General features: G+C 38.1%; 1 non-coding gene across 1 annotated transcript; it reads left to right on the top strand.

The window, feature by feature from the left end:
* Nucleotides 1–7,649: 7,649 nt before the first annotated feature.
* LOC129554069 (U6 spliceosomal RNA) lies at nt 7,650–7,756 on the top strand. The gene has a single exon (XR_008685561.1). It is a non-coding gene; the product is annotated as a U6 spliceosomal RNA (small nuclear RNA).
* Nucleotides 7,757–8,194: the final 438 nt, after the last annotated feature.

Raw genomic sequence — 8,194 nt, 5'->3', positions numbered from 1 at the left:
ATCTGATAAGGGATTAGGGAAGGGCTTTGTGCAAAGGGCTGAGAGAACTCAGATATAAGACACTTAGCCCAACCTCATAGTCCAGGAAAGTTTCCTAGAAGAAATGATGCTGCTTTGTAATTCTAGGGAAAGATGATGAAAAATATTATTTGTAAAAAAAAAAAAAAAGGAGAAAAAAAGAAGGGCAAACAATATATGTAGAAGAAAAAATGTGTTAGAAAGAAAATCTTAACAAACTCATGAAAATACTGGGTCAGGCAAGAATTAACAAGTATTAAAATCATTAGATGTATGATTTATGAAGAATGAGATTTTTTTATATTCCTTAGAAATCACATAGATTACCTCAGAATTTCATAACTTAGGCAGAGGATCAAATTTAACAATACAAATGTTGAGATCTATGGAATGGTGGACTCAGAACAAGTACCAGGTCCATCTGAAAATTTTTAAATTAAATTTTTATCATCAAGCTTTAAGATATGACTTACACTTTACATGAAATAAAGGAACAAATTTTTTAAAAGGCAAAAAATAAATAAATAAATCCTAAATTAAGACCATGTATGAACTGCATCAGTTCAGTTCAGTTCAGTCGTTCAGTTGTGTCTGACTTTTTGTGACACCATGGACTCAGCACAGCAGGCTTCCCTGTTCATCACCAACTTCTGGAGCTTGCTCAATCTCATGTCCATCGAGTCAATGATGCCATACAACCATCTCATCCTCTGTCATCCCCTTCTCCTCCTGCCTTCAATCTTTCCCAGCATCAGGGTCTTTTCAAACAAGTCAGTTTTTCACATAAGGTGGCCAAAATATTGGAGCTTTAGCTTCAGCATCAGTCTTTCCAATGAATATTCAGGACTGATTTGCATTAGGATGGACTGGTTGGATCTCCTTGCAGTCCAAGGTATTCTCAAGAGTCTTCTCCAACACCAAAGTTCAAAAGCATCAATTCTTTGGCACTCTGCTTTCGTTACTGTCCAACTCTCACATCCATACAGGACTACTGGAAAAGCCATAGCTTTGACTAGACAGACCTTTGTTGACAAAGTAATGTCTTTGCTTTTTAATAGGCTGTCTAGGTTTGTCACAGCTTTTCTTCCAAGGAGCAAGCATCTTTTAATTTCATGGCTGAAGTCACCATCTGCAGTGATTTTAGAGCCCCCCAAAATAGCCTCTCACTGTTTCCATTGTTTCCCCATCTATTTGCCAAGAAGTGATGGGACCGGATGCCATGATCTTAGTTTTCTGAATGTTGAGTTTTAAGCCAGCTTTTTCACTTTCCTCTTTCACTTTCATGAAGATGCTTTTTTAGTTTTTTTCTTTCTGCCATAAGGGTGGTGTTATATGCCTATCTGAGGTTATTGATATTTCCGCTGGGAGTCTTGATTCCAGCTTGTGCTTCATCCAGTCCAGCATTTCACATGAATATTCTGCATATAAGTAAAATAAGCAGGGTGATAATACACAGCCTTGACATATCCTTTCCCATGTTGGAAAAGTCTATTGTTCCATGTACAGCTTTAACTATTGCTTCTTGACCTGCATACAGATTTCTCAGGAGGCAGGTAAGGTGGTCTGGTATTCCCATCTCTTTAAGAATTTTCTAGTTTGTTGTGACGTGCATACAGTTTCCTTAATGGACAATTTCTTTTGTATATTAATTTAACAATTACTAATTTCACTAATTTCTCCCATCAGGGAGCTTCCATAACTCCCTTATCTGTATCCATCAGAAGGCAGACAGAATGAAAACCAAATCACAGAAAAATAATCAAACTGATCGCATGGACCACAGCCTTGTCTAATTCAATGATACTATGAGCCATGCCATGTAAGGCCAACCAAGACGGACAGGTCATGGTGGAGAGTTCTTCTGACAAAACGTGGGCCATTGAAGAAGGGCATGACAAACCACTTCAGTATTCTTGCCTTGAGAATACCATGAACAGTATGAAAAGACAAAAAGATAGGAAACTGAACGATGAACTCCCCAGGTCGGTAGGTCCCCAATATGCTACTGGAGATCAGTGGAGAAATAACTCCAGAAAGAATGGAGATGGAGCTAAAGCAAAAACAACACCCAGTTGTGAATGTGACTGGTGATGGAAATAAAGTCTGATGCTGTAAAGAAAAATATTGCCTAGGAACCTGGAATGTTAGGTCCATGAATCAAATTAATTGGAAGGGATCAAGCAGAACATGACAAGAGTGAACACTGACATTGTAGGAATCCGTAACCTAAAATACACTGCAATGGATGAATTTAATTAAAGTGACCATTGCATATACTACTTGGGCAAGGATCCCTTAGAAGAAATGGAGTAGCCATCATAGTCAACAAAAGAGTCCAAAATGCCATACTTGGATGCAATCTCAAAAACAACAGAATGATCTCTGTTCATTTCCAAGGCAAACCATTCGAGTAATCCAAGTCTATGCCCCGACCAGTAATGCTGAAGAAGATGAAGTTGAATGGTTTTATGAAGACCGACACGACCTTCTAGAATGAACACTCAAAAAAAGATGTCCTCTTCATTATAGGGGCTGCTGCTGCTAAGTTGCTTCAGTCGTGTCCGACTCTGTGCAACCCCATAGACAGCAGCCCACCAGACTCCCCTGTCCCTGGGATTCTCCAGGCAAGAACACTGGAGTGGGTTGCCATTTCCTTCTCCAATGCATGAAAGTGAAAAGTGAAAGTGAAGTTACTCAGTCGTGTCCAACTCTTAGCGACCCCACGGACTGAGTTTTGCCAAGAGAATGCACTCATCATAGCAAACACCCTCTTCCAACAACACAAGAGAAGTCTCTACACATAGACATCACCAAATGGTCAATACTGAAATCAGACTGATTATATTTGCAGCCAAAGATGGAGAAGCTCTATACAGTCAGTAAAACAAGACCGGGAGTTGTTTGTGGCTCAGATCATGAATTCCTTATTGCCAAATTCAGACTTAAAATGAAGAAAGTAGGGAAAACCACTAGACCATTCAGGTATGACCTAAATCAAATCCCTTATAGTTATACAGTGAAAGTAACAAACATATTCAAGGGATTAGATCTGATGGACAGAGTGCCTGAAGAATGATAGATGGAGGTTCATGACATTGTACAGGAGGCGGTGATCAAGATCATCCTCAAGAAAAACAAATGAAAAAAGGCAAAATGTTTGTCTGAGGAGGTCTTACAAATAGCTGAAAAAAGAAGAAAAACTAAAGGCAAAGGAGAAAACGAAATATATACCCATCTGAATGCAGAGTTCCAAAGAATAGCAAGGAGAGATAAGAAATCCTTCCTCAGGGATCAATGCAAAGAAATAGAGGAAAACAATAGAATAGGAAAGACTAGAGATCTCTTCAAGAAAATTAGAGATACCAAGGGAACATTTCAGGCAAAGATGGGCACAATAAAGGGACCTAACAGAAGCAAAAGTTATTAAGAAGAGGTGGCAAGAATACACAGAAGAACTATACAAAAAAGATTTTCATGACCCAGACAACCACAATGGTGTGATCACTCACCTAGAGCCAGACATCCTGGGATGGGAACTCAAATGGGCCTTAGAAAGAATCACTGCAAGTAAAGTTAGTGGATGTGATGGAAATCCAGTTGAGTTATTTCAAGTCCTAAAAGATGACTTTGTAAAAGTGCTGCACTCAATATGCCAGCAAATTTGGAAAACTCAATAGTGGCCACAGGACTGGAAAAGGTCAGTTCATGCCAAAGAATGTTCAAACTACCGCACAATTGCACTCATCTCACATGCTAGCAAAGTAATTCTCAAAATTCTCTAAGACAGGCTTCAATAATACATGAACCGAGAAATTCCAGATGTTAAAGCTGGATTTAGAAAAGGCAGAAGAACTAGAGATCAAATTGCCAACATCTGTTGGATAATCAAAAAAGCAAGAGATTTCCAGAAAAGTGTCTACTTCTGCTTTATTGACTATGCCAAAGCCTTTGACTGTGTGGATCACAACAAACTGTGGAAAATTCTTCAAGTGATAGGATTACCAGAACACCTTACCTGCCTTTTGAAAAATTCATATGCAGGTCAAGAAACACCAGTTAGAACTGGACATGAAACAACAAACTGGTTTCAATTTGGAAAAGGAGTACGTCAAGGCTGTATATTGTTACCCTGCATATTTAACTTGTATACAGAGTACATCATGCTAAATGCTGGGCTGCATGAAGCACAAGCTGGAATCAAAATTACCGGGAAAAATATCAATAACCTCAGATAGGCAGATGATACCAATCTTATGGCAGAAAGTGAAGAACTGAAGAGTCTCTTTTTGAAAGTTAAAGAGGTGAGTGAAAAAGCTGGCTTAAAACTCAACATTAAGAAAACTAAAATCACAGCATCTGTTCACATCACTTCATGGTAAATAGATGGGGAAACTGGAAACAGTGAGAGAATTTATTTTCGGGGTCTCCAAAATCACTGCAGATGGTGACTTCAGCCATGAAATTAAAAGACACTTGCTCCTTGGAAGAAAAGCTATGATAAACCTAGACAGCCTATTAAAAAGCAGAGACATTACTTTGCCAACAAAGGTCCATCTAGTCAAAGCTATGGTTTTTCCAGTGGTCATGTATGGATGTGAGAGTTGGACCGTAAACAAAGTGGAGCACCAAAGAATTGATGCTTTTGAACTGTGGTGTTGTAGAAGACTCTTGAGAGTCCCTTGGACTGCAAGGAGATCCAACCAGTCCATCCTAATGCAAATCAGTCCAGAATATTCATTGGAAGGACTGATGCTGAAGCTGAAGCTCCAATACTTTGGCCACCTGATGCGAAGAACTGACTCATTGGAAAAGACCCTGATGCTGGGAAAGATTGAAGGCAGGAGGAGAAGGGGACAACAGAGGATGAGATAGTTGGATGGCATCACTGACTTGATGGACGTGAGATTGGGCAAGCTCTGGGAGTTGGTGATGAACAGGGAAGCCTGGTGTGCTTCAGTCCATGGCGTCACAAAGAGTCACACACGACTGTTCTACTGAATTGAAATGAGCTGAATTTCACATAATACATGTAAATATAAATAGAAGTACATATGACAGCACAGACCTAATACATATGGGTCTAAGATTATTCTAACATGCTTTATTTGTTAATAATACAGTCAATCTTCTTGGACATCCTAATTATGTCTCTGATTTAGATTATCTTTCTTGAGTCCCAATCTAATCAGTTCCTTCTGTAACAGTAGCCAGAAAGTCTATCCCGTCAACAATTCTCTCTGTAGTTCCTTTATGATATTTTACCAGGGAAAATTAATTCTCAGCAACCAGATTTACCTTGAGATAACCAGCAAACCAGGGCAGCTTGGCTGCCATTGGTATGTCGACCAATGCTTTCTGTTCTTCTATAAGTGAATTAAAAGTTTGCTGACAGAAAATGAGATAGTTGGCAAAGAAAACTAGCTTCTGGAAAACAGAGAGAAAACAGTGCATGCAAATTTAAAGATGTGGATTCTGTGGTGATGATGGAACATTTGTGTGTCCAATATAAGTTCTGGATTATCTCTGCCTGCATGTACTCTTTTGGGGCTGGGGTTTACTCTCCTTTAGAACATTGTTCTTTCAGAGAGGTCTTCCCCAATCTACCCACATCCAAGTCCTCCCCTCCCTTTGGCATCACCTTATTTTCTGACTATCCATATTTATTCATATCCATAATTACCGTACTATCTATGATTATCATGTTTGTTGATTTATGTGTCTACTCTCTTCCCTTCACTGGGATATAAGTTCCATAAGAGCTGAGGCTAGATCCAATTTGTCCCATGCTGTACCCTAAATGCATGTAACAGTGCCTTTCATATAATAGGTACTTGATAAAAGTTACCTAACTGAACAAGTACAATACATCATGGTCCAGTGTTTTCCCCTGCAAAATAGCACACACTCTTAACTAAGAATAAGGCCTCTATTTCTTTAAGAGATGCCCTAAGAGCTGATAAGATTATAGTAATCACATCAAGTGTTAGTTGTGATAAAAATGTCATTCTAGTATTTTTTTTTCTTTTTTATATTACCTATGGGAAAACCTGAAGTATAAATTTATGAGTTAAATTACAACAGAAGTTATTTGTGACAAAACATGAATTTGGGTGATCCTTCAATAGTCTCTTATCTCTTTGGGAAAACAGTTCAATAGGGCACAAGTTTTACCCTGTGAGTAACAAGCAGCATTTAATTACAACAGACAGAATGGGAGCAATGTTATTTACATTGCAGTTACCTGAGTTCTCCAATGATAACTTTTACTTAATTGCTGTCAGCTCAGCAATGCAGTCTTGGAAGAGTAATGAAGCTTGGGTTCTTGCCATTTTTACTTTTTATTTACATATTGTGAAGATTTGCTTAAATTTTTGAGGCCATATTTTATCATGTAAAATGACTGTGCTCATTTCTTAAAAATAAATTCTTTAGAAAATTTAAGATGAATATGAAGACATAATTTATATTTTAAAATATTCTCAAGCTTACTACAAAACAAATCTGAAAAAAATTGTTCTGTTCACTTGTACATTAGCAAAGAGATAAGATTCAATTCCACCTTCAGAGATGACACTTAATTTTATGGATTATAAAGTGTGTAATTCTGAAATAAGCTTTTCAGATTTATTCTAACTATCTGTAATGTCTATTTTATTGGTGAATATTAAAGGGGTGATGGAAAAAATGATTCATGAATTTTCCCACAATGAACAACAAAATTGGCAGGTGTCTTCCTGGGTACCAGGTAGGAATAAAAATAACAAATTGAAAAATATTTCATGAAGGAGGTGGGAGTTAGTGGATTAGAAGACTTTTCTCTGTTAAAATCACGCTTTTCTATTGCTTGAACTTTCTAAAATACGTTTTTGGAATTTTTTAAAAAAAGAAAACAAAATTTTAGAAAAGAATATAATGTAAGTTATTTACATAATTGACACAAATTGATATGTTTTTAAACTAAGTAATGGGAAATAGATGGAAAAACAGTGAAAACAATGTCTGACTTTATTTTGGGGGGCTCCAAAATCACTGCGGATGCTGACTGCAGCCATGAAATTAAAAGATGCTTACTCCTTGGAAGGAAAGTTATGACCAACCTAGATAGCATATTAAAAAGCAGAGACATTACTTTGCCAACCAAAGTCCATCTAGTCAAGGCTATGGTTTTTCCCGTGATCATGTATGGATGTGAGAGTTGGACTGTGAAGAAAGCTGATCGCCGAAGAATTGATGCTTTTGAACTGTGGTGCTGGAGAAGACTCTTGAGAGTCCCTTGGACTACAAGGAGATCCAACCAGTCCATTCTAAAGGAGATCAGTCCTGGGTGTTCATTGGAAGGACTGATGCTAAAGCTGAAACTGCAATACTTTAGCCACCTCATGCGACGGGTTGACTCACTGGAAAAGACTCTGATGCTGGGAGGGATTGGGGGTAGGAGGAGAAGGGGACGAAAGAGAACGAAATGGCTGGATGGCATCACCGATTCGATGGCCATGAGTTTGAGTGAACTCCGGGAGTTGGTGAAGGACAGGGAGGCCTGGCGTGCTGTGATTCATGGGGTGGCAGAGTTGGACACGACTGAGTGACTGAACTGAACTGAATGTTACAAACATCTAAAAATAGTAAATGCCATGCTCACTTCAGTAGCACATGCACTAAAACTGGAACTATACAGAGAAGACTGGCATGGCTCCTGCACAAGGATGACACATAAACTAGTGAAGCGTTCCATATTTTTCGGTGTTGAGAAAGTTGGACGCATGTAGATCAGTGTAGTTAGAGCACGCCCTCACACTGTGGACAAAAATAAACTCAGAAATGGCTTAAAGACTTAAATATAAGATATGACACCATAAAACTTTTAGAAGAGAACATAGGCAAAACATTTTTGGACATAAATTGTACCAATGTTTTCTTAGGTCAGTCTCCCAAGGTAACAGAAATAAAAGCAAAATAAGAAAATGGGACCTAATTAAACTTATAACCTTTTGCACAGCAAAGAAAACCATAAATAAAATGAAAAGAGAACCTACAGACTGGGAGAAAATATTTGCAAATGATGTGACTGACAAGAGCTTAATTTTCAAAATACACAAACAATTCATATAACTCAATAACAACAACAAAACACCCCAATCAAAAATTGTGCAGAAGACCTCCAAAGAACACATTAGAC

Source organism: Moschus berezovskii, chromosome 1, assembly GCF_049115385.1.
Source record: "Moschus berezovskii isolate FMDL1 chromosome 1, NW_MosBer_1.0, whole genome shotgun sequence".
Lineage (NCBI taxonomy): Eukaryota > Metazoa > Chordata > Mammalia > Artiodactyla > Moschidae > Moschus > Moschus berezovskii.
This window is presented reverse-complemented; position numbering and strand designations above follow the sequence as displayed.